General features: G+C 46.5%; 1 long non-coding RNA gene across 2 annotated transcripts; it reads left to right on the top strand.

The window, feature by feature from the left end:
* Positions 1-10,749: 10,749 nt before the first annotated feature.
* On the top strand, positions 10,750-22,384 carry LOC123484203. 2 transcript variants are annotated; one of them, XR_006658429.1, is made up of 5 exons: positions 10,750-10,848; positions 20,565-20,602; positions 20,759-20,901; positions 21,001-21,115; positions 21,375-22,384. It is a non-coding gene; the product is annotated as an uncharacterized LOC123484203 (long non-coding RNA). The 2 variants fall into 2 exon arrangements; XR_006658428.1 differs by having other exon boundaries at positions 21,001-22,384.
* The last annotated feature ends 4,656 nt before the right edge of the window (positions 22,385-27,040 follow it).

Raw genomic sequence — 27,040 nt, 5'->3', positions numbered from 1 at the left:
AATTCTTTTTCTCAATTTGTCTGTCATAGTTGACGTGTACCTATGATAAAAATGACAGGCCTCTCTCATCTTTTGAGAGTGGGGGAACTTGCACAATTGGTGGCTGACTAAATACTTTTTTTCCCCACTGTAGTTGGCGGAATGCGTTGCTTGACTGCTGTGAGGGTCATAAACACAATATAGTTCTTGAACTGCAGCCCCCCAAACGATTCGTTCTCGAGTTTGAGTATGTTGAGCAGAGGCTGTGTATATTTTGGTTCTACAAAGTTGTGTCCATCCTAACATTCAATAATCAATGAATTGCATTCATTCTTGCACCATGCAATAAATGATCAGTTCTAAACGCCTTTTTCTTCTCTATGCTGCCTGCAGCATGATCTAATTTCCTTTGTGCATATCTGCTAGACAGAGCACGTCTCTCTGGAGCCGCTGAGCCGGAGGAGCGTGTATTAATCCTGCTGTAGGACTCTTCGCGGTCAACAGGTCAAACGAACAACTAAAATTAACGAGTCACTCAGACAAACGAATCATGACTCTCAAGTCAGTAAAAAGAGTCGTTCAAAAAGAACGAATCGTTCGCGAACTGCACATCTCTAGTATGGTAATAATTGATTTATTTACTGTTTTATTGACATGTTTCAAGTACTGGTGACAAATCATGCATTCCGATTCTTGTATGGATTGTAATGGACACACATATTTTTTGAAGGTTGTACTGATTATGATGAGCTAATGCTAAGCTATTTGCAGTGTATGTGTGGAGCTATGTTTTTTGACATCATTCAATGCATTCTGGGTGTCAAGTAAATATCTGTCAGACCAAAGATGTTATAGCAAAATGAGGTGAAGGGATGGTTCACTCTGCTTTTGAGTAAACTTCCCGGAAGTGAATGATGGTAAACGACACACCTCCTTCGCCTTCAACATGCATACTGCAAACAGACCCAACTCATCTTGTCACCTCATCTTGCAGAAAAACAAACATGTTGGCGCACACAAACTCTACCCACCGTCAAATTACTTTAGACTTTTAGAAAGTGTTTTACTTAATTATTTTGATAACTGGCGAGCTCATCCGTGATGTGATCATTTGTAAATAGTTATTGCTATTAACTAATTCATATTATGGTTTCTGTCAGCCAAGAGTTAGCTAAATATGACCGCTTGTGTTGGCTCACTCGTTCCTCAGTTAGCACTAGGACTAATGTAGCCTGCATGTTCCGATTTAGATGAGAATTGTGTTATGCTGTTGAGTGTCTGAACATCTGCATTCCCCCAAAAACTGTTCACATTGAGGACATAAAGTTGTAAAGACTGTGTTCGTGGCAAAATGTTTCTGTGAAAAAACAGTGGCCAGCTCAAACGCTGACTGTTGCATCAATCATAACTAGACCTTCAAATTAAGTGTTCTAATCACACCGGTTTGAGCGTAAGCTGGAGGGACTAAAGTAGAATGATCACACCTGTGTGCTCATGTGAAATCTATAGATTAGGGCCTAATTTATTTATTTTAATTTACTGATTTCCTTATATGAACTGTAACTCAGTAAAATCTTTGAAATTGTTGCATGTTGCATTTATATTTTTGTTCAGTGTAATTTTAGTATACAAATAATTGTATTTAACCAAGCCCTGTTTAGCTTTGATATTTGTCACTGACCATTACTAATGTGCTATCGTGAGAATGATTGTTGATAGATCTCCACTTAAAAAATTAATATATTCACTGTTGCTATTGAAGTCATTCCAAACAGAAGGTTTAACAGAGCAAATGCAATTGTAACCATACTTTAGCAATCATATCATCAGTGATGCTATTTAGGCCTCAACAGCTATTGTTTCAATTCAATCCAGGATTCAAATAAAAATAGACAATACATATAGGTGTAGGGTTTCAAGATTTGGTTGATTTCAACCAAAATCTAAGTTATGGAACTATCCAAGCAGTAGATCTCCTTCAAATGTTGGTATTTGGTTGTGTAGACAACCAAACACAAGTCAATACTATTTTTGTAATACAGTAAATATCCTTAAGTGAAGGCTATCTTACAAAGTAATGTTACACAGTATTTATTCAACCTTAAAATGAGGAAATCATCCATGGCTACATTTTGTTGTTACTGTAACTATAAATGTATTTTGATGTAATGATAGAAAGCGTACATGTTCAAGATAGCATGCAAAGGTCGCAGGTCTGTGGAGATCTTCACAATAATCTGTGCAGAATCTCAAAAAGTATTGATCACTTGCACTATGTACTTTTAATGCAATGCAATTTTGGTCATTTGGTTGTGCTATTATATGAAGCACACATCCCTTGTTGTATAAATAAAGCAATTCATCTGATATTGTTTTCCCACTTGAACTTTGTTGTGCTTTTAAATGGTTAAAAGCGCAGTGATCACACATTTAGATGACTAAACCAAAAATCAGACATTGCTTTTTCATTGGAATTTGGTTGTGTTTTTAGATGGTTGAAAGGATCGTGATAACACATTGGGAATTTAACAAACCTTTGGCTGTCTTTTTGAGTGGTTGAATATATACTGAACAAAAATGTAAACGCAACATACAACAATTTCAAAGATTTGAATGAGTTAGAGTTCAAATAAGGAAATCAGTCAATATAAATAAATTCATTAGGCCCTAATCTATAGATTTCACATGACTGGGAATACAGATATGCATCTGTTGGTCACAGATACCTTAGAAAAAAAGGTAGGGGCGTGGATCAGAAAACCAGTCAGTATCTGGTGTGACCACTATTTGCATCTTGCAGTGCAACACAACTCCTTCACATAGAGTTGATCAGGCTGTTGATTGTGGCCTGTGGAATGATGTCCCACTCCTGTGTGAAGTTGCTGGATATTGGCGGGAACTGGAACACGCTGTTGTACACGTCAATCTAGAATATCCCAAACATGCTCAATGGGTGACATGTCTGGTGAGTATGCAGGCCATGGAAGAACTGTAACATTTTGGGCCATGGAAGAACTGGGAAATGTTCAGCTTACAGGAATTGTGTACAGATCCTTTCGACATATGGCCATGCATTATCATGCTGAAACATGAGGTGATGGCGGCGGATGAATGGCATGACAATGGGCCTCAGGATCTTGTCACGGTATCTGTGCATTCAAATTGCCATCAATAAAATGCAATTGTGTTCATTGTCCGTAACTTATGCCTGCTGTTGATGATCACAAGTTTACTGGAGAACGGAGACCAAGTAGAGACTTTCGGACAAGGTGGATAATTGTATAATATAAGGCAGTTTATTCAGAGGTAAAGATATCTGTAAATAGCGTGCACGGACCCGTTCGTCAATCTCGTAGGGAGATATCTGAGCGAGAGCCCCTAAACATTGTGTGCTGACATTTTATACAATAAAATGAAGTAGGTTGATTCTAGTAGTTCTGATCTTCTGATTGGTCCTGATGAGTTGGGCGAGGTCACCTCCAGGCTAGTGTCACTGTTGCATTGGCTCTGAGTCGGGTTCTCTGTCTTCAGATGTTCAGCCTAAGAGAAGGGGGTTTTTTGTGTGTGTGTGTTTGTGTGTGTTTAACAGTGGTGTGTGTGTGTGTGTGTGTTTATCAGTGGTGTGTGTGTGTGTGTGTGTGTGTGTTTATCAGTGATGATGTGTGTGTGTGTGTGTGTGTGGGTGTGTGTGTGTGTGTCCTCAGAGCAAGAACTCGTGAGTTGGAAGAACTGAGAGACCTATGGCGTGGGTGTTGTCCATAGCCACCTGCTGATAAGGCTGACAAGATAGAAGTCTTTTGTGCATTGTATTAAATACAAAGGCCCAACACAAGATGGGTCATGCACAAGATTTTAGTCAGACCAAGCTATAACATTATATATTTACTACGACACTGCCCATACCATAACCCCACCGCCACCATGGGGCACTCTGTTTTCAACGTTGACATCAGCAAACCACTAACCCACACGACGCCATACACGTGGTCTGCGGTTGTGAGGCCGGTTGGATGTACTGACAAATTCTCTAAAACGATGTTGGAGGCGGCTTCTGGTAGAGAAATTAACATTACATTCTCTGGCAACAGCTCTGGTGGACATTCCTGCAGTCAGCATGCCAATTGCACGCTTCCTCAAAATTGGAGACATCTGTGGCATTGTGTTGTGTGATAAAACTGTACATTTTAGAGTGGCCTTTTATTGTCCCCAGCACAAGGTGCACCTGTGTAATGATCATGTTGTTTAATCAGCTTCTTGATATGCCACACCTGTCAGGTGGATGGATTATCTTGGCAAAGGAGAAATGCTCACTAACAGGGATGTAAACAAATTTGTGCACAACATTTGAGAGAAATAAGCTTTTTGTGCATATGGAACATTTCTGGGATCTTTTATTTCAGCTCGTGAAACATGGGACCAACACTTTACATGTTGCGTTTATATTTTTGTTCAGTGTAGGTTGTAATCTCATTGATCAACGTCTCAACCAAATATGACCCAATTTTTCACATTGAAATAATGTGATGTGTCCAGTGGGTAGACTATTAAGCTCAACCTGGGTATGAGTATAAGAAAACTCTGTGGTATAAGGCACACATACACCCATTTATAGAAGAGAGGCGACGCTGCTAAGGGGTCCATTCATTTCAATGGGAAGTTGGGCGGTGGGCGGTGGGCTGTGAAACCCTAAGAAGTACATCAAAATACACTTTTATAGTATACTTTAAATACATATGGTAATTATTATTTTTAAATATTCTTTAAATGCATAATTTTGGGTTGGAAAATAAACTGTTTTGGGACTTTTCTGCTTTGCATTGGCCCACTTAGTATTATTTGATACTTTATTATTATTATGTAGTTGGAGTTATTATTATTATTGTAGGATCTTAATTTGTCAATTTTCTCACAGCAGGAAAATAATCCTGCAGCAACAGCAAATGTGAATTATTTTGTGGATTATAATTAATGGACATTTTTGTAGGGGTTGACACATTTTTAGTTAGGGCAAATCAAGCCTGAAATGTTAAAGTGGTCATTACAAACTTTAGAAACCTTTTTAAACCTCAAAAACACTAAAAGTTTGCAACAACAGGGTGATCAAATTAAGATTCTACATCTGTAGGCCGTACTTGCCAGCTAAAAGCTGAACAGCACATACAAGTAAACAAAAATAATTTTAAAAAAAACAATTGAATACTAGAAAAGGACATTTCCTAAAGAAAATATGTGCTTGCTAGTCTTGAAGTATTAATGGTTGTGAAATAGTAGTGGTAGTGGTAGTGACTGCAGTAGTAATGGTAGTAATAGGGTTGTCATAGGCTACGGGTTAGTTAAAGTGAGTTATTTGGGGGTGTGGAGTTATTATAGTGGGTTAAAGTGGGCTAATACAGTAGGCTAGACTGAGTACTATAGCACTAGGTTGAAGCTAACAATGGGTATCTTCAACCTAGCATAAGCCATAAAATGTGTTTTTAAGCTCTCAAAATCATTTAGTTTAGAATGTTGAAGCCTGCATTCCGCCATTGAAATGAATGGGGATACAACAAGCTTTCTATCTAGGGCGACAGGTAGCCTAACAGTTTGAGAGGCGTGCCAGCAACCGGAGGGTTGCCAGTTCAAATCCTGGGTCTGACAGGAAAGATCTGGCGGGAAGTGAGCTGGCAACCGGAGGGTTGCTGGTATCAAATCCTAGATGCCATTGCCTGCCGCTGTGCCCTTGAGCAAGGCTCTTAACCCCCACAACAATTGCTCCACGGACGCCCAGTGTGGCAGCCCCCTGCTTCAACCTCTCCTTGTCTGTCTTTGTCTGAACTTCAGTAGAGTGAAAGGGGGAGATGAGTAGAGGATGATGGCATGAGTAGAGGGTGTAACATGGCTAACTCTATTTCTCCTGTTGATTAGCATCATGGTTCAGACTTGGACCAGAAATAGTTACCTTAGTTTATTTGTAAATAGCAACTTTTCCAAATACAGTGGGGAAAAAAGTATTTAGTCAGCCACCAATTGTGCAAGTTCTCCCACTTAAAAAGATGAGAGAGGCCTGTAATTTTCATCATAGGTACACGTCAACTATGACAGACAAATTGAGAAAAGAAATTCCAGAAAATCACATTGTAGGATTTTTAATGAATTTATTTGCAAATTATGGTGGAAAATAAGTATTTGGTCACCTACAAACAAGCAAGATTTCTGGCTCTCACAGACCTGTAACTTCTTCTTTAAGAGGCTCCTCTGTCCTCCACTCGTTACCTGTATTAATGGCACCTGTTTGAACTTGTTATCAGTATAAAAGACACCTGTCCACAACCTCAAACAGTCACACTCCAAACTCCACTATGGCCAAGACCAAAGAGCTGTCAAAGGACACCAGAAACAAAATTGTAGACCTGCACCAGGCTGGGAAGACTGAATCTGCAATAGGTAAGCAGCTTGGTTTGAAGAAATCAACTGTGGGAGCAATTATTAGGAAATGGAAGACATACAAGACCACTGATAATCTCCCTCGATCTGGGGCTCCACGCAAGATCTCACCCCGTGGGGTCAAAATGAACACAAGAACGGTGAGCAAAAATCCCAGAACCACACGGGGGGACCTAGTGAATGACCTGCAGAGAGCTGGGACCAAAGTAACAAAGCCTACCATCAGTAACACACTACGCCGCCAGGGACTCAAATCCTGCAGTGCCAGACGTGTCCCCCTGCTTAAGCCAGTACATGTCCAGGCCCGTCTGAAGTTTGCTAGAGTGCATTTGGATGATCCAGAAGAGGATTGGGAGAATGTCATATGGACAGATGAAACCAAAATATAACTTTTTGGTAAAAACTCAACTCGTCGTGTTTGGAGGACAAAGAATGCTGAGTTGCATCCAAAGAACACCATACCTACTGTGAAGCATGGGGGTGGAAACATCATGCTTTGGGGCTGTTTTTCTGCAAAGGGACCAGGACGACTGATTCGTGTAAAGGAAAGAATGAATGGGGCCATGTATCGTGAGATTTTGAGTGAAAACCTCCTTCCATCAGCAAGGGCATTGAAGATGAAATGTGGCTGGGTCTTTCAGCATGACAATGATCCCAAACACACCGCCCGAGCAACGAAGGAGTGGCTTCGTAAGAAGCATTTCAAGGTCCTGGAGTGGCCTAGCCAGTCTCCAGATCTCAACCCCAAAGAAAATATTTGGAGGGAGTTGAAAGTCCGTGTTGCCCAGCGACAGCCCCAAAACATCACTGCTCTAGAGGAGATCTGCATGGAGGAATGGGCCAAAATACCAGCAACAGTGTGTGAAAACCTTGTGAAGACTTACAGAAAACGTTTGACCTGTGTCATTGCCAACAAAGGGTATATAACAAAGTATTGAGAAATTTTTGTTATTGACCAAATACTTATTTTCCACCATAATTTGCAAATAAATTCATTAAAAATCCTACAATATGATTTTCTGGAGAAAAAAAATCTCATTTTGTCTGTCATAGTTGACGTGTACCTATGATGAAAATTACAGGCCTCTCTCATCTTTTTAAGTGGGAGAACTTGCACAATTGGTGGCTGACTAAATACTTTTTTCCCCCACTGTAGTTGAGGTAGTCAAATACTGGTCTTACAACAATAGGTTTTTATAAGGTAGTCACTTATAAAGTTGAAGTCGGAAGTTTACATACACTTAGGTTGGAGTCATTAAAACTTGTTTTTCAACCACTCCACAAATTTCTTGTTAACAAACTATAGTTTTGGCAAGTCGGTTAGGACATCTACTTTGTGCATGACACAAGTAATTTTTCCAACAACTGTTTACAGACAGATTATTTCACTTATAATTCACTGTATCACAATTCCAGTGGGTCAGAAGTTTACACACACTAAGTTGACTGTGCCTTTAAACAGCTTGGAAAATTCCAGAAAATCATAGCTTTAGAAGCTTCTGATCAGCTAATTGACATCATTTGAGTCAATTGGAGGTCTACCTGTGGATGTATTTCAAGGCCTATCTTCAAACTCAGTGCCTCTTTGCTTGACATCATGTGAAAATCAAAAATAAATAAATTGTAGACCTCCACAAGTCTGGTTCATCTTTGGAAGCAATTTCCAAACGCCTGAAGGTACCACGTAAAAACAATAGTACGCAAGTATAAACACCATGGGACCACGCAGCCGTTATACCGCTCAGGAAGGAGACGCATTCTGTCTCCTAGAGATGAACGTACTTTGGTGCGAATAGTGCAAATCAATCCCAGAACAACAGCAAAGGACCTTGTTAAGATGCTGGAAGAAACAGGTACAAAAGTATCTATATCCACAGTAAAACGAGTTCTATATCGACATAACCTGAAATGCCGCTCAGCAAGGAAGAAGCCACTGCTCCAAAGCCGCCATAAAAATGCCAGACTACAGTTTGCAACTGCACATGGGGACAAAGATCATACTTTTTGGAGAAATGTCCTCTGGTCTGATGAAACAAAAATAGAACTGTTTGGCCATAATGACCATTGTTATGTTTGGAGGAAAAAGGCGGTGGCTTGCAAGCTGAAGAACACTATCCCAACCGTGAAGCACGGGGGTGGCAGCTTTTCTGCAGGAGGGACTAGTGCACTTCACAAAATAGATGGCATTATGAGGAAGGAAAATGATGTGGATATATTGAAGCAACATCTCAAGACATCAGTCAGGAAGTTAAAGCTTGGTCGCAAATGGACAAATGGACAATGGCCCCAAGCATACTTCCAAAGTTGTGGCAAAATGGCTAAGGACAACAAAGTCAAGGTATTGGAGTGGCCATCACAAAGCCCTGACCTCAATCCTATAGAACATTTGTGGGCAGAACTGAAAAAGCATGTGCGAGGAAGGAGGACTACAAACCTGACTCAGTTACACCAGCTCTGTCAGGAGGAATGGGCCAAAATTCACCCAACTTATTGTGGGAAGCTTGTGGAAGGCTACCCGAAACGTTTGACCCAAGTTAAACAATTTAAAGGCAATGCTACCAAATACTAATTGAGTGTATGTAAACTTCTGACCTACTGGGAATATGATGAAAGAAATAAAAGCTGAAATAAATCATTCTCTCTATTATTATTCTGACATTTCACATTCTTAAAATAAAGTGGTGATCCTAACTGACCTAAGACAGGGAATTTTTACTAGGATTAAATGTCAGGAATTGTGAAAAAACGAGTTTAAATGTATTTGGCTAAGGTGTATGTAAACTTCTGACTTCAACTGTAATTGGGATCTTTCTTGAAAAGGTTTTTACAAATATATTTTCCATAAAGCATTTCTAAAGTTTGGGACGAAGTTTAGAACACATTTTTGGGTGAGGAGTAGACCAGAATGGAGATGCAAGGATCCTATCCAGTCTTCATATGGAATCAACTATCCCCTCTGATGTAATCCCTAACATTACTTCAATCAATTCCATCATCCACCTATCAATGATTGACTAACAAATAAAAACAAACAGTAACACAGTACTTCTGAAGAATGTACTGTATGTTTTATTCATAAACATGTACTTTGCCCTGATACTTTATGTCCTGAAACAGGATAAATGATTGGTAAAGTTAGTGGATAAATGATGATGATCAGAATTTATGGTGGCAATGTTGTATGGTTGATGTGTTGTATTGTGATCCTCTAATAAAGTATCAAGCATCACACATGTTTACCGCTTGACCACAGGCTCTGAACTGGTTTGTCATCTAACATTTCAAGACAGTCAATGGAGTTTATTATCAAGGTCGCAAGGCTTTAACATTAAGTTGACTGTAGAACTTCCAGAATCTGGTTAAACGGAGGTTGTTAGCAAAACGATTCTGTCAGAAACGTCTTGATTCTGCCTTTTGAAATGTAAAGCTTATGAAATGTTATGCATATACAAACTGTTTCTGGGTAACAAGCCATGTTCTTATTAAATTGTGAGATTAGGACAGGATGCAGCAGTAGAACAAAATGGAAACAGGTAATAGCATTTTCCAGCTTTGATGCCACTTTATTTCATAGTTAGTGCCTTCTCTGTTGCTGCATCTTTTATTTTAAAAAATTGTGAAACTGCAGACTGTCTAAACTTGTAATAAGGTAATTGTCTTTCTTGTAAATGGTAACTACTGGTAATTGTAATGGTTATCACCATGTTATTACCCAATTACTCCAAGACGGAAATTGCTACCACAATTTGTTACCACAAAATCTATAGTTTGAAGGAAGAATTATTAGTGTCTTAAATGCACTACAAGCTCAATATGAATTGAGTACCACAGTATGAGTCATAATACCCATAAAACCTAGCGGTAAAACCCGGAAATGATTCCAATCGTTTTTTCACCATTAATTATTGCGTCTAGGATTTTAGAACTACTTCATATAAGGTCTGTGTTTCATGTAGGCTTATCCTGGCGTGATGTTTTGATAACCGCGCAAATCTCTCTTGGACAAGGTAACTTTTATTAATGTATTCACCTATAATTACCCCCCCAAAACGAAATGCTAATTATCCACTAATGTGGCTATCATACAGAACTAAACATCTTTGACGTCATCACTCAAGGCACATTTCTCCATGCAAATTCATCGACAAGTAGCCTAGCAAGTAGCATAGATATTATATAGCCTTTTTAGTTTCTCATGTGTATTCTTGTTTAGCATTTTTCAAATTACCTAGGTTAGCTACCGTAGCATTTTTTAATTACTAATTTTTTTCGATTACCCTCTGCCTTTGTAGCGAAATAGCTAACCTTACGTCTCTCCTTTGATCAGAAGCAAGGATGGTTCTGTGCTATGTACCTGATTGTAACCACTACTCCAATAAGCAAATGTGCATTTTCTCGTTTTCCGACCTCTGTAAGTGAAAGGCGTCGCTGGAGCCATGTGATAAGGTAAGCCCTCTTTGCTAGCGGCTAAGAAGCAATTTTGGTTAGGTTAAATATCTGTTGTTAGCTAGGTGCTTATGAAAATTAACTTCCTTACAAGTAAAAAGAAAACCAGCATAGGCTAGCATAATGACTGTAGCCAGCTACTTTTTCACGTGGTGACATACTAGCTAGCATTAGCCCACCAGGGAAGGGATATTTAGCTAGCTAGTTAACTCACCGTTCGTGTAGTCAGACTTGCTAGCTAACATTAGGCCTGCACCATGGCAAGGATAGTTGGTTAGCTAGCATGTCACCATTTAGAAAGGTCTGACTACACGAACAGTGAGCTACTGTTAACTAAACTCAGCAAAAAAAGAAACGTCCTCTCACTGTCAACTGCGTTTATTTTCAGCAAACTTAACATGTGTAAATATTTGTATGAACATAACAAGATTCAACAACTGAGACATAAACTGAACAAGTTCCACAGACATGTGACTAACAAAAATTGAATAATGTGTTCCTGAACAAAGGCGGGGTCAAAATCAAAAGTAACAGTGTCACGGTTTCGGCCGAGGCTGCTCCTCCTCCTTGTTCGGGCAGGTTTCGGCGGTCGTCGTCCCCGGAGTACTAGCTGCCACCGATCTATGTTTCATGTTCGTTTGGTTTTGTCTTGATGTTGTACACCTGTGTCTAGTTAGTCCTCGTTAGTGTCCTATTTAGTTCTCGTTGTGTGTGTTTGGTGTTGTGTGTGATTGCTCTTCTGTTTTGGTGTTCTGAGCTACGTACTTCCCTCCGTTGTTTGGAGAGGTTTTCGCACATGTTTGTGCGCCTTTTGTTTGACGCCTGTGTGCGCCGTTATTTCGCCTCCGGGCTTATTGTGCTCGTTTACTATGTGAATATTTCACTAAAGTCTTTTGGACTTAGCTTCTGCGTCCTGCGCTTGATTCCTGCACCACACCCACCTTCAGCACCCCTGACAGAATCACACACCATTAATAATGGAATCAGCAGGAGCAACAATCACGCCTGAGTCGTTGGAGGAGCATGTCCGCGGCCAGGATGACCAGATACGACAACTGGGGACCGCTCTACAGGACGTCATCAACACCCTGCACCGATGGGAGTCCAGAGGGGTACCCACACCTCCACCTACCCTGCCACCCCCATCGGCCGGTCCACCAGTCCCAGGTCCGGAACCCAGTGGGATTCGGCTCTCGCTCCCGAGGGCGTATGACGGAACAGCTGCCGGGTGTCAGGGGTTCCTCCTGCTTGTGGAGCTCTACCTGGCCACTGTACACCCGGTGCCCTCGGGACACGAGAGCGTTTCCGCCCTCATCTCCTGTCTCACGGGCAAGGCGTTGGAATGGGCCAACGCCGAGTGGAGGAGGATGGACGCCACCACCATCTCCTACGCCGAGTTCTCCCGTCGCTTCAAGGCCGTGTTCGACCATCCACCCGAGGGCAAAGCGGCGGGGGAGCGTCTAGTCCACCTGAGACAGGGGAGGAGGAGCGCACAGGCGTGCGCGCTGGAGTTCCGGACTCTAGCGGCAGACGCAGGGTGGAATGAACGGGCCCTCATCGACCATTTTCGATGTAGCCTACGGGAGGACGTTCAACGTGAGTTGGCCTGCAGGGATACCAATTTCACCTTCGACCAGTTGGTCGATATGTCCATCCGTCTGGACATCCTGCTGGCCTCCCGTGGACGTCCCGAGTGGGGTCCGTCCATTACACCCTCCGGCACCTCCGAGCCGAGCCCTATGGAGCTCGGGGGTGCTGGCGCTAGAGGAAGGAGGAGGAGGAGCCCGAGGGGGCCTGTCCCCTGCACCAAGTGCGGTCGTGGAGGGCACACTGCGGCCAGGTGCTGGGGAGGGTTCCCCGAGGGAGGAGACGGCAGGCCACGCACTGGGGAGCCCTCCCAGGTGAGTAGACGCCCCACTTACCCAGAGCTCTCTGTTGCGCACTTTTGTATACCTGTTTGTTTTCCACAGGTTGCACCTCATTCCCAGCATAAGGCGCTAGTAGTTTCAGGTGCAGCTGGGAATTGTGTTGATCGGAAGTTTTGTTTAGATTTAGGGATCCCTCTCCTACCTGTTGACAAACCTTTTCCCGTTCATGCTTTAGAGAGCCGCCCGTTGGGGTCGGGGTTGATTAGGGAAGTCACAGCGCCACTTAGGATGTGTGCGCAGGGGGGTCATGAAGAGACTATACAGTTGTATCTGATCGACTCTCCTGCGTACCCGGTGGTGCTGGGAATTCCCTGGTTAAGCACCCATAACCCTACTATTTCGTGGCAACAGAGGGCTCTCAATGGGTGGTCTGCTCAGTGTGAGGGGCGATGTCTGGGTGTTTCCGTAGGGGCGACTTCGGTGGAGAGTCCAAACCAAGTGCCCGCACTGCACATTCCGCCTGAATATGGGGATTTAGCTCTCGTGTTTAGTAAAGCTAGGGCGACGCAGTTGCCTCCTCATAGACAGGGTGATTGTGCGATTGATCTCCAGGCAGGAGCAGCGCTCCCACGGAGCCACGTGTATCCTTTGTCTCAAGAAGAGAGAAAAGCTATGGAAACTTACATAGCCGAATCTTTGAGACAGGGATACATACGTCCCTCCACTTCTCCCGCCTCCTCGAGTTTCTTTTTTGTGAAGAAAAAGGATGGAGTGTTGCGCCCGTGCATTGATTACAGTGGTCTCAATCAGATTACTGTGAAATACAGTTATCCACTCCCTCTGATTGCGACCATGACGGTGTCATTGCATGGAGCGCGGTTTTTCACAAAACTGGATCTCAGGAGCGCATATAACTTGGTGCGCATTAGGGAGGGCGACGAATGGAAAACAGCGTTTAGTACCACGTCAGGTCATTTCGAGTATCTCGTCATGCCATATGGGTTGATGAATGCTCCATCAGTCTTCCAATCCTTCGTAGATGACATTTTCCGGGATATGCAGGGGCAAGGGGTGGTCGTGTACATTGATGACATTCTAGTGTACTCGTCTACCCGAGCCGAGCATATAGCCCTGGTGCGTCGTGTATTGAGGAGGCTGTTGGAGCACGACCTATATGTCAAGGCAGAGAAATGTCTGTTTTTCCAGGAGTCGGTCTCCTTTTTGGGTTATTAGTTGTCCGCGTCAGGGGTGAGAATGGAGGTGGATCCGTGTCCGCTGTGCGTAATTGGCAAACCCCAACCACTGTCAAAGAGGTGCAGCAGTTCTTGGGCTTTGCGAATTACTACCGGAGGTTTATCCGGGGTTTTGGACAGGTGGCAGCTCCCATCACGTCCCTTCTGAAAGGAGGTCCGGTGCGCCTGCAGTGGTCAGCTGATGCGGACAGGGCCTTTAGGAGACTGAAGGACCTGTTTACGTTGGCTCCGGTGCTGGCGCATCCGGACCCCGCATTACCCTTTCAGGTCGAGGTGGACGCGTCTGAGGCCGGTATAGGGGCCGTTCTCCCTCAACGGTCCGGCACGCCACCTAAACTCCGCCCCTGTGCTTTTTACTCTAAAAAGCTCAGCCCGGCGGAGCGTAACTATGACATCGGGGACAGGGAGCTGTTAGCTGTAGTTCAGGCCCTTAAGGTGTGGAGGCATTGGCTTGAGGGGGCTCAACACCCTTTCCTCATTTTGACTGACCATCGGAACCTGGAGTACATCCGGGCAGCGAGGAGACTGAACCCTCGCCAGGCTCGATGGAGTATGTTTCTCACCAGGTTCGTATTTAAAATCACGTACATCCCTGGGTCCCAGAATGGTAAGGCAGATGCGCTGTCCCGGCGGTATGACACGGAGGAGAGGTCCGTTGAGCCTACCCCCATACTACCGGAGTCTTGTCTTGTGGCACCGGTGGTGTGGGAGGTCGATGCCGAAATCGAGCGAGCGTTGCGTACCGACCCCAGCCCTCCACAGTGTCCTGAGGGTCAGAAGTACGTTCCGCTCCAGATTCGGGATCGACTCATTTACTGGGCTCACACGTCACCCTCCTCTGGACATCCGGGTATTGGCCGGACAGTGCATTGTCTTAGCCAGGGGCGGTGTGTTCATTAGGGCGATATGGGCGACGCACTGCCAAACGGGAAAAGGAAGGGATTTTTTTTCTAATCAATTATATATACATTTAAGTCATTTAGCAGACGCTCTTATCCAGAGCGACTTACAGTTAGTGAGTGCATACATTATTATTTTTTTCATACTGGCCCCCTGTGGGAATAGAACCCACAACCCTGGCTTGCAAACACCATGCTCTACCAACTGAGCTACATCCCTACCGGCCATTCCCTCCCCTACCCTGGACGACGCTGGGCCAATTGTGCGCCGCCCCATGGGTCTCCCGGTCGCGGCCGGCTACGACAGAGCCTGGATTCGAACCAGGATCTCTAGTGGCACAGCTAGCACTGCGATGCAGTGCCTTAGACCACTGCGCCACTCGGGAGATCCTGGGGAGATCCCGGGAGATCCTGGTTATATATATCATGGCAACAGTAGTTATCAGTGTTCTAATCTAGACGTCTGATCTGCCACTAAATGTCCAATCAGGCTAAAGTCGTGCTTCAAATGGCCCCGCCCCTTTTGGGGCGATTTCAGTCAGGTTGAAAATCGCCCAGGAGTCTCTCATAGACTCTCATGTAAAATCTTTTTTTTTTTCAAATATCAGAGCTTTCAATACAATCTCTATGGGTTCCGGGAGGGCTTGCACTTACGCGCTTTCGTCATACGTAACATAAGTAACCATGAACATAACTAAGAAAAGAGCGGGTAGCAGCGTCAATCAATTCACGTACTACTGTCAAGATGGCTAGCTTTGCGAGGCAAAGATGAAACTGAGGGTTCCACCAACCCTGGTATTTTTCTTGGACTTGTCAACATTGTGGCACAATTAGATGAGGTGTTTGATGACCATCTTAAAAATGCTAAAGTTTTCAAGGGCACATCAAAGACCATTCAAAACGAGCTACTGGAGTGTATGCTAGCGGTCATGAGGGAAAATATTGTGGAGGAGGTGAAGTCGGCGAACTTCGTAGCTATCCAAGCTGACGAGACCACGGACGTTTCTACACAGACACAGCTGGTGCTTGTGCTGAGGTACATAGATAGCAACCACAAAGTGCAGGAGCGCTTTTTTGAGTTCCTTCCCATCTCGGAATCAACCTCAGTCTCAATCGCCAGTGTGCTTTTGGAGAGACTGAACGGTCTTTTGCAGACGACGAGAAAGTCAAACTCATTGCGCAAGCTTACGATGGAGCCAGTGTGATGAGGGGAGAGAAGGCTGGTGTGCAGCAAAAGGTGCGTGAGCATTTCAAGAATGCCCATTACGTGCATTGCTATGCGCATCAGCTGAATTTGATCATGCAGCAAGCTAGAACAGTTTCAGTACAAGTAATGTAGCCTCTCTCTCTCTTTGTCCCTCCCTGTCTGTCTCTTTAACACACACACGCCCAAATCAGTTTTTTTTTAAAGTAAAAAAATAGAAAAAATCTGTTCATGTTCATTTTTACAAATCTATACAATTGGCCAGAATATGGTTGTTCATATTTACAAATCTATACAATTGGCCAGAATATGGTTGTTCATTTTTACAAAGCCATACAGATAGCTGTGTTTACCTTTTCTAGAAATTATTTTCAAATTCTGTTTTCAGGCAAAATGTCTATCACTGTTCATTTTCACAAATCTATACAAGAGGGCAGAATATGGAAGTCTATAAACATTTCTTATTACCAATAACTTGCATCAATGTTTTCAGTAGCCTCTATCAAAAGCTCCTGCTTGCTTGTTGTGAATTATGCTCAGGTGCACATATTTCCAATTCAACCATGAGGCCTTTTTGAAGCAAGTAATGTGTATATGTATTGACTTATATGCTGCCCCTGTCTTCATGTTGTTGCTGGACATATCTTTTTTAAAATGTGTGTAGGTCATCTAAATCATCAGAAAAATTGCCCCCCCTGAGAATGTTTTCAGGAGCCGCCACTGGTCTTAGCACTAAATACTGGTGGCCCACGTTAGCCAGGGATGTGAGGGTTTATGTCTCCTCCTGCTCGGTGTGCGCCCAGTGTAAGGCGCCCAGACACCTGCCCAGGGGTAAGTTACAACCCCTGCCCGTTCCACAACGACCATGGTCCCACCTCTCGGTGGATTTTGTGACAGACCTTCCCCTCTCTCAGGGGAATACCACCATCCTGGTCGTTGTGGACCGGTTCTCTAAGGCCTGTCGTCTTCTCCCTATGTCGGGTCTTCCTACTGCCCTACAAACCGCAGAGGCCCTATTTACCCACGTCTTCCGGCATTACGGGGTACCCGAGGATATAGTGTCTGATCGAGGCCCCCAGTTTACCTCCCGAGTATGGAGAGCGTTCATGGAGCGTTTGTGGGTCTCGGTGAGCCTTACCTCAGGGTACCACCCGGAGAGTAACGGGCAGGTAGAACGAGTCAACCAGGATGTGGGTAGGTTTCTGAGGTCGTATTGCCAGGACCGGCCTGAGGAGTGGGCTCGGTACATTCCCTGGGCCGAGATGGCCCAGAACTCTCTCCGCCACTCCTCTACCAACCTAACCCCCTTCCAATGTGTGTTAGGTTACCAGCCGGTTCTGGCACCTTGGCAGCAGAGCCAGATCGAGGCCCCTGCGGTGGATGATTGGATGAGGCGCTCGGAGGAGACGTGGGAACGCTGCACACGTCCACCTGCAGCGGGCCATCCGTCGTCACAAGGCGAGCGCCCGATCTCCACCGCAGTGAGGGGCCGGTGTACGCACCCGGAGATCGAGTCTGGCTCTCTACCAGAAACCTACCCCTCCGCCTGCCCTGCCGGAAGCTGGGTCGGCGGTTTGTGGGCCTTTAAAGTCCTGAGAAGATTGAACGAGGTGTGTTATAGGTTACATCTGCCTGTTGAATATAAGAATATTAACCCCTCGTTCCATGTGTCTCTTCTCAGGCCGGTGGTAGCTGGTCCACTCCAGGAAGGTGAGATTGCAGAGACTCCTCCGCCCCACTGGACATCGAGGGGGCTCCGGCGCACACCGTTCGGTCCATCTTGGACTCAAGACGCCGGATGGAGGGTCTCCAGTATCTCGTGGAGTGGGAGGGGTACGGCCCGGAGGAGCGGTGCTGGGTGCCACGGAGGGACATCCTAGACCCATCTCTCCTGTCGGAGTTCCACCGGGACCATCCCGCGCGCCCTGCTCCGCGTCCTCCTGGTCGTCCCCGAGGCCGGGGTCGGCGCACGGCTGGAGCCGCGCGTCAAGGGGGGGGTACTGTCACGGTTTCGGCCGAGGCTGCTCCTCCTCCTTGTTCGGGCAGGTTTCGGCGGTCGTCGTCCCCGGAGTACTAGCTGCCACCGATCTATGTTTCATGTTCGTTTGGTTTTGTCTTGATGTTGTACACCTGTGTCTAGTTAGTCCTCGTTAGTGTCCTATTTAGTTCTCATTGTGTGTGTTTGGTGTTGTGTGTGATTGCTCTTCTGTTTTGGTGTTCTGAGCTACGTACTTCCCTCCGTTGTTTGGAGAGGTTTTCGCACATGTTTGTGCGCCTTTTGTTTGACGCCTGTGTGCGCCGTTATTTCGCCTCCGGGCTTATTGTGCTCGTTTACTACGTGAATATTTCACTAAAGTCTTTTGGACTTAGCTTCTGCGTCCTGCGCTTGATTCCTGCACCACACCCACCTTCAGCACCCCTGACAAACAGTCAGTATCTGGTGTGGCTACCAGCTGCATTAAGTACGGCAGTGCATCTCCTCCTCATGGACTGCACCAGATTTGCCAGTTCTTGCTGTGAGATGTTACCTCACTCTTCCACCAAGGCACCTGCAAGTTCCCGGACATTTCTGGGGGGAATGGCCCTAGCCCTCACCCTCCGATCCAACAGGTCCAGACATGCTCAATGGGATTGAGATCCGGGCTTTTCACTGGCCATGGCAGAACACTGACATTCCTGTCTTGCAGGAAATCACACACAGAACGAGCAGTATGGCTGGTGGCATTGTCATGCCGGAGGGTCATGTCAGGATGAGCCTGCAGGAAGGGTACCACATGAGGGAGGAGGATGTCTTCCCTGTAACGCACAGCGTTGAGATTGCCTGCAATGACAACAAGCTCAGTCGATGATGCTATGACACACCGCCCCAGACCATGACGGACCCTCCATCTCCAAATCGATCCCGCTCCAGAGTACAGGCCTCGGTTTAACGCTCATTCCTTCAACGATAAACGTGAATACAACCATTACCCCTGCTGAGACAAAACCATGACTCATCAGTGAAAAGCACTTTTTGCCAGTCCTGTCTGGTCCAGCGATGGTGGATTTGTGCCCATAGGCGACGTTGTTGCCGGTGATGTCTGGTGAGGACCTGCCTTACAACAGGCCTACAAGCCCTCAGTCCAGCCTCTCTCAGCCAATTGCGGACAGTCTGAGCACTGTTGGTGCGTTCCTGGTATAACTCAGGCAGTTGTTGTTGCCATCCAGTACCTGTCCCGCAGGTGTGATGTTCGGAAGTACCGATCCTGTGCAGGTGTTGTTACTCGTGGTCTGCCACTGTGAGGACGATCAGCTGTTCGTCCTGTCTCCCTGTAGTGCTGTCTTAGGCGTCTCACAGTACGGACATTGCAATTTATTGTCCTGGCCACATCTGCAGTCCTCATGCCTCCTTGCAGCATGCCCAAGGCACATTCACGCAGATGAGCAGGGACCCTGGGCATCTTTCCTTTGGTGTTTTTCAGACTAAGTAGAAAGGTCTCTTTAGTGTCCTAAGTTTTCATAACTGTGACCTTAATTGCCTACCGTCTGTAAACTGTTAGTGTCTTAGCGACCGTTCCACAGATGCAAGTTCATTAATTGTTTATGGTTCATTGAACAAGCATGGGAAACATTATTTAAACTCTTTACAATGAAGATATGTGAAGTTATTTGGATTTTTACGAATTATCTTTGAAAGACAGGGTCCTGAAAAAGGAGACGTTTCTTTTTTTGCTGAGTTTAGCTAGCTAAATATTGCCTGGTGGGCTAGCTAGTTAGGCACCTTGGTTGGCTAGTTAGCTACATTCGCTAAAGTTGGATAGCTAGGTCACAAAGGACTTGTGGGCTCAATGTTTTCCCCATACAAAACACAGAAACGGTTTTGTTCAATGAGTGCATCTGTTGTATATGACTAATCAAATGACGTGTGAAGTCTGTTAGAAATGTCAGCAGGGATGAAAATTAAGCTAGACCGAGGCTAGTAGTTTTCAGACTGGGCTGGTAGACAATGTGCCAAACTAGCCTGACACTGCAGTGAAATTTTGCCTTTACCAACATCGCATGCCACAGATTTAGGACCTGAATGTAGAAATCGTGGTCTGCTGGCCAGTGCCCAAAATTCTTATTTTACATCCCTGCATGTCAGTCACTTTCAGACGATCACCCTATCGCTGTTGGTCCTCCTCAGTGACCTTACGGCTGAGGGTTTTAACTTTCCTCTTGAGAATTCGAATCAGAAGTACAGTCCTATAGCTCATTGCAATAATTTACCTCTTCGGGCAAATAGTACCCTAGACTGTCCTGATCATCTAGTTGAGCATTCCAGATGATTCCTCCATCCGAGCAGAAATGTCCCATCTACATAGTAGGATTTTAGATGTGCAGATAGGCCAAAGCCCAGACTATTTTACTGTTACTATAGTCAGGTCTGTGGGTTATGTGTTTTTAATATATATGTTACCATTTCAGGAATCAACTTAGCTAGCTAGTAAAAGTAACTTGTTTTGTCTTTCAGATGGGCGGACTGGAAACCCAGTGACAACATTCGGGTCTGTAGGTGCCATTTTCCGGTGGTGTATTTACCAGAAAAGATAGCTCATCCACCATGGTAGACGAGGAAGATCCAGACTGTTGATTGGGGAAAAATAACAAACAATGAGGCATGAGGATTGGGTGTTGAGTATGATAAAAAATTTATTTTCTATCCAGATAAAGATGGTGATACAGCATTGGAAAAAGACCTACCACTGACCAAAGGTAGTGCATCCCTCAGGCCATCCGGTGCATGGACATCCTGTGCCAGTGTGATCCAGTTGTGGAGACTACAGCAGATCGAGCCTGTGGACGGACAGGTCAGTAACTCATCAAATATGATACAATATTGTGTAAAACATTTTGTTTGTAGATGCATAAAAATATTGACTTTATGTCCCCTTTTCCCCATGTTTTAGACATGAGGCGTGACATGTGGAACATCAGGCTCACCCCATGAGAAGCAGTGCATGATCAAAGCCACCTTCAGCAAGTTGATCTGTTGGAAGTGATGTACTCTCTCTCTCTCTGGGGGTAAGACATAATTTAAACATCACAGATAGAAATTCCCAGTGTGCCCATGATAAAATGCAATGTGAATTGTGTTGTACCACTGAATGAAACTGTGAGGAGATGCACTCAGACCAGCCTTTGTGATTGAACTTGCGTTAACTACTGTACATTACTTTAGTTGGCTCTTTTGAGCAAAACTTGTATGTAATATAGCCTATTCTGGCAGCCTAGTGTGTGTGTATGTGGAATATTTCTGGACCATTGGCTTCCCTGAAAACAGTTACTGACAGGAGGAGCAATATGAGTCTGTCAGAGGTCATCACGCTGATGGGGATGGTGATGGAGGCTTTGGTGGTCCACACAACGAAGAAGCAGGTGTCCCTTCCAGTGATGTGGAGCTGACCTTAAGGATTGTCTTCACGGAGGCTGTAAGAGCCTCCCTCCTTGATATAGCAATCCTTCGACTTCACTGCCTTTTCAATGGTAAGGTCCACCACTGCTGTGGTGCCCACCAGACGATTCGGTGAGGTACCCAGGATCCCAGACCCCGTGACCCAAAGCCTGGACTCCTGCACATCCATCCCTGTAGCCGTTTGCCTTGATGCCTCACTGGATGGTCTGGTGCCCTCCTCTTCGTTATATGTCTCCCACTTTACAGACAACACCCCATCCAACAACTGTGATCTGTGGACCCTTTTTAGCAGCAGCAGAGTTAGCTTGGCCCTAACCATTGCTCCATAATTGCTGGCCATTAACCATTCTCTCCTCATGGTGTGCCAGTTGGGGTTGGTGCGCTGTCAAACTGTTGCCTGCCCTATAGCCTCATGCAGCCATGATGCCTGCATGCCCCAGGTGCCCTTGCTTTTTAACAATGTCCGGTACAGACAGGGGTGACAGGGATGACAGGGAGGGTATCGGTTGTTCTGGTTCAGGTTCAAGGAGACATGCCATTCCACTGAACCTGCCCCGGAGACGGTTCCTTAGCGACTGAAGATCCTCCTCTGTGGTCTCTCGGGACAGAGGGTGGTAGTCTTCGGCCGGGTACAGGTCATCCACTGACTGCACCTGGTTGGGCACGGCTGGCTTCCTCCACTCGCATTCCACATCCGTACGGACGATATTGTGAACCGCCAAAATAGGCTGCATGGCTATACTTATGAGGTCCATGGAGGCATTCGCATGTGGTAGAGAGAATCCCCTAGTCACCTATAGAGACCTGCCAAGAGGAAGAATGTTAAGTGCCACGCCTTTCAATGCATGACTTTGAACACCTTGAAATGCATTCGTTGTAAGAAATGTGCTATATAAATAAAGTTTGATTTGATTGATGACATCACAGCTGTAGAATATTTAATAAACTAATTTTCACATGAGGACAAATGCAGTTTTTCCATAAACTTTGAATTGATAACTTGGGATTTTATCATTTGACATATCAATCATATTCCTTGTAGAATGTTGACAGCTGTATAGAACACACTGTATTGCTAAGATGCTCAAACTTAACTTAATAGCTACACTCACCAACACAGGATGAACTGTATTCCTCATGCTGGCCCTGACCAAACTGGTAAATTGCCCCTCACTAAAGCTGCACTTCTCCACATGGCCAGACTTATAGTGGTCTTCTCCCTTTTAATGCTCTTATGCTCAGCCTTGAAAAATGGCATAAGTTTTGAAATAAACACAAAAGTCGACATACTGTACAAACAATTATCTAGGCTAAGTAAAACAAAATATTTTTTTGATCTATTGCTCTGCTAACTAGCTAGCTAAAGTGTAGTCAGTGGCTAGCTAAGACAGAAAGGGGATGTAAGAAGTTCATGGATTGGACACAGACATACTATACAAACAATAATCTAGGCTAAGTAAAACGAAATAAAAATTGTGTCTACTGCTCTGCTAACTAGCTACCTAAAGTGTAGTCAGTGGCTAGCTAAGACAGAGAAAGGGGACATAAGAAGTTAATGGATTGGACACAGTTCTCTGATCGTGCTGGTGAACAGTATCTGACAGTGTCGGCTAGAGATTACATGCAGGCGCTTCCTGCAGGAAGTTGTAGTCTTGCTGTGGTCTTCTCTGTTGCTAATTAGCATTTCACATTTTTGAGAGTAAATTGAGGTGAATATATGAATAAAACTCACCTTGTCCGAGAGAGAATTACACAGTTATCAAAACTTCATGCCAGGGTAAGCCTACACGTGTCACGGTTTCGGCCGAGGCTGCCTCTCTCCCTTGTTCGGGCAGGCTTCGGCGTTCGTTGTCTCCGGAATACTAGCTGCCACCGTTGTATGTTTCATGTTCGTTTGCTTTTGTCTGATTGTTGTCACACCTGTTTTCATTTAGTGTCATTAGTGTCCTATTTAGTTCTCGTTGTGTTTGTCAGGTGTTGTGTGTTATTGATTTTGTCAGTCGTGTATTTCGCTCGGTTGAGCTTCTCTCCACTGCGCTGGAGTTATTACGCACCTGTTTTGTGCGCTGTTGTTTCGTTTCGCCTTTGTGCGTATTTCGCCTTCGGGCAAGTATTGTCCGTTTGCCGTGTTTTGGCATTACTAAAGTCTGTTGGATTATCCGTCTGCGTCCTGCGTTTGATTCCACCACTGCACCTACAGCACGCTTTGACAGAATAACACACCACATGGAATCAGCAGGAGCCGCAGCAGCCCAGGCGACTCTGGAGGACAGGGTCCGGGAACAAGGTGACCAGATCCTGCAGATGGGGACCGCACTGCAGGAGGTGATCACCACCATCCGAGGCTGGGGGACGCCTCCACCGCCACCCTCCGTGCCAGCACCATCGGCCAGTCAGCCTATTCCCGCACCAGAACCCCGAGGAGTCCGACTCTCGCTCCCGAGGGCTTACGATGGGACCGCGACCGGGTGCCAGGGTTTCCTTCTCCAGGTGGAGCTGTACCTGGCCACCGTGCACCCGGCGCCCTCGGGACATGAGAGCGTGTCCGCCCTGATCTCCTGCCTGTCCGGGAAGGCGTTGGAATGGGCCAACGCGGAGTGGAGGAGGATCGACGCGGACACCATAACTTACGACGAGTTCTCCCGCCGCTTCAAGGCGGTGTTTGACCATCCCCCGGAGGGGAAAGCGGCGGGGGAGCGTCTGGTCTTCCTCCGGCAGGGGAGGAGGAGTGCTCAGGAGTTCGCCCTCGAATTCCGTACTCTAGCGGCAGATGCAGGGTGGAATGATCGGGCCCTCGTCGATCACTACAGGTGTAGTCTACGAGAGGACGTCCGTCGGGAGCTGGCCTGTAGGGACACCAGCCTCACGTTCGACCAGTTGGTCGACATGTCCATCAGGCTGGATAACCTGCTAGCTACCCGCGGACGTTCCGAGGGGGGTCCGTCCATTTCACCCTCCAGCGCTTCCGAGCCGTGCCCCATGGAGCTCGGGGGCGCTGGCGCTAGGGAGAGGAGGGGTCGGCTTACTAGGGGGTCCATCCCCTGCACCAACTGTGGTCGGGAGGACACACCGCGGCTAGGTGCTGGGGATGGCCTCCTAGGGGAGAGGACGACAGGTCCCGCACTGGGGATTCCCTCCAGGTGAGTAGGCGCCCCACTCACCCAGAGCTCTCTGTTGCACATTTTTGTATGCCTGTGCGTTTTCCACAGGTAGCACCTCATTCCCAGCATAAGGCGCTGGTAGATTCAGGCGCGGCTGGGAATTTTATTGATAAGAAGTTTTGTTTAGCTTTAGGGATTCCCCTTCTTCCTGTTGATGTTCCTTTCCCCGTTCATGCCCTAGATAGCCGTCCGTTGGGTGCGGGCTTGATCAGGGAGGTCACTGCGCCACTTAGGATGTGTGCGCAGGGGGGTCATCAGGAGATGATTCAGCTATTTCTGATTGACTCTCCTGCGTATCCGGTGGTGCTGGGCATGCCCTGGTTGAGTACCCATAACCCATCCATTTCGTGGCAGGAGAGGGCTCTGATGGAGTGGTCTGCCCAGTGTGTGGGTAGATGTTTAGGCGTTTCCGTAGGGGCTACCTCGGTGGAGAGTCCAAACCAGGTGCCCGCATTGCACGTTCCCCCTGAGTATGGGGATTTGGCTATTGCGTTTAGTAAGTCGAGGGCGACGCAGTTGCCGCCCCATAGGCAGGGAGATTGTGCGATAGACCTCCAGGCAGGAGCTGCGCTCCCACGGAGCCATGTGTATCCTCTGTCTCAAGAGGAGAAGAAAGCTATGGAGACTTACATAGACGAATCTCTGAGACAAGGATACATACGGCCTTCCACTTCCCCTGCGTCCTCGAGTTTCTTTTTGTGAAGAAAAAGGATGGTGGTTTGCGCCCGTGCATCGATTACCGTGGTCTCAATCAGATTACGGTGAAGTACAGTTATCCACTCCCGCTGATTGCGACCATGACTGAGTCGTTGCATGGGGCGCGTTTCTTCACTAAATTAGATCTCAGGAGCGCGTACAACTTGGTGCGCATCAGGGAGGGCGATGAATGGAAGACAGCCTTTAGTACCACCTCGGGCCATTACGAGTATCTGGTCATGCCATATGGGTTGATGAACGCTCCGTCAGTTTTCCAATCATTCGTGGATGAGATCTTCAGGGACATGCAGGGGCAGGGGGTGGTTGTGTACATAGATGACATTCTCGTGTACTCGCCTACCCGTGTCGAGCATGTGGCCCTGGTGCGTAGAGTGTTGCGGAGGCTGGTGGAGCACGACCTGTATGTGAAGGCAGAGAAGTGTCTGTTTTTCCAGGAGTCTGTCTCCTTTTTGGGGTATCAGTTGTCTGCGTCAGGGGTGAAGATGGAGGTAGACCGGGTGTCGGCCGTGCGTAATTGGCAAACACCAACCACTGTGAAGGAGGTGCAGCAGTTTTTGGGGTTTGCGAATTACTACCGGAGGTTTATCCGGGGTTTTGGACAGGTGGCAGCTCCCATAACGTCTCTTTTGAAGGGGGGTCCGGTGCGTCTGCAGTGGTCGGCCGAGGCGGACAGGGCGTTTGGGAGGCTGAAGGACCTGTTTACCTCGGCCCCGGTGCTGGCGCATCCGGATCCCTCTTTGCCGTTCCAGGTAGAGGTGGACGCGTCAGAGGCCGGTCTAGGAGCCGTGCTTTCACAACGGTCTGGCGCGCCACCTAAACTCCGCCCCTGTGCTTTTTATTCTAAGAAGCTCAGTCCGGCGGAGCGGAACTATGACGTAGGGGACAGGGAGCTGTTAGCCGTGGTACAGGCCCTAAAGGTGTGGAGGCACTGGCTTGAGGGGGCTCAACACCCTTTCCTCATTTTGACGGACCACCGTAACCTGGAGTACATCCGGGCAGCGAGGAGGCTGAACCCTCGCCAGGCAAGATGGAATATGTTCTTGACCAGGTTTACTTTTAAGATCACGTACATCCCTGGGTCACAGAACGGCAAGGCAGATGCGCTGTCTCGGCGGTATGACACGGAGGAGAGGTCCGTGGAGCCCACTCCCATACTGCCGGAGTCGTGTCTGGTGGCACCGGTAGTGTGGGAGGTCGATGCTGAACTCGAGGCGGGCGTTACGCACCGACCCTAGTCCACCACAGTGCCCGGAGGGTCGGAAGTACGTTCCGCTCGAGGTTCGGGATCGATTGATCTATTGGGCTCACACGTCACCCTCCTCTGGACATCCGGGTATCGTCCGGACAGTGCACTGTCTTAGTGCCAAGTACTGGTGGCCCACGTTGGCAAGGGATGTGAGGGTTTATGTTTCCTCCTGCTCGGTGTGCGCCCAGTGTAAGGCGCCTAGACATCTGCCTAGGGGTAAGTTACTACCCCTGCCCGTGCCACAACGACCACGGTCCCACCTCTCGGTGGATTTCCTTACTGACCTTCCTCCTTCACAGGGGAATACCACTATACTGGTCGTTGTGGACCGGTTTTCTAAGGCCTGTCGTTTGCTCCCCATGCCGGGCCTTCCTACCGCCCTGCAAACTGCCGAAGCCCTATTTTATTTA

This window comes from Coregonus clupeaformis, unplaced genomic scaffold (assembly GCF_020615455.1).
Source record: "Coregonus clupeaformis isolate EN_2021a unplaced genomic scaffold, ASM2061545v1 scaf0226, whole genome shotgun sequence".
Taxonomy (NCBI): Eukaryota; Metazoa; Chordata; class Actinopteri; order Salmoniformes; family Salmonidae; genus Coregonus; species Coregonus clupeaformis.
Note: the sequence above shows the minus strand (reverse complement) of the source record. Positions and strands in the feature narration are given on the sequence as shown.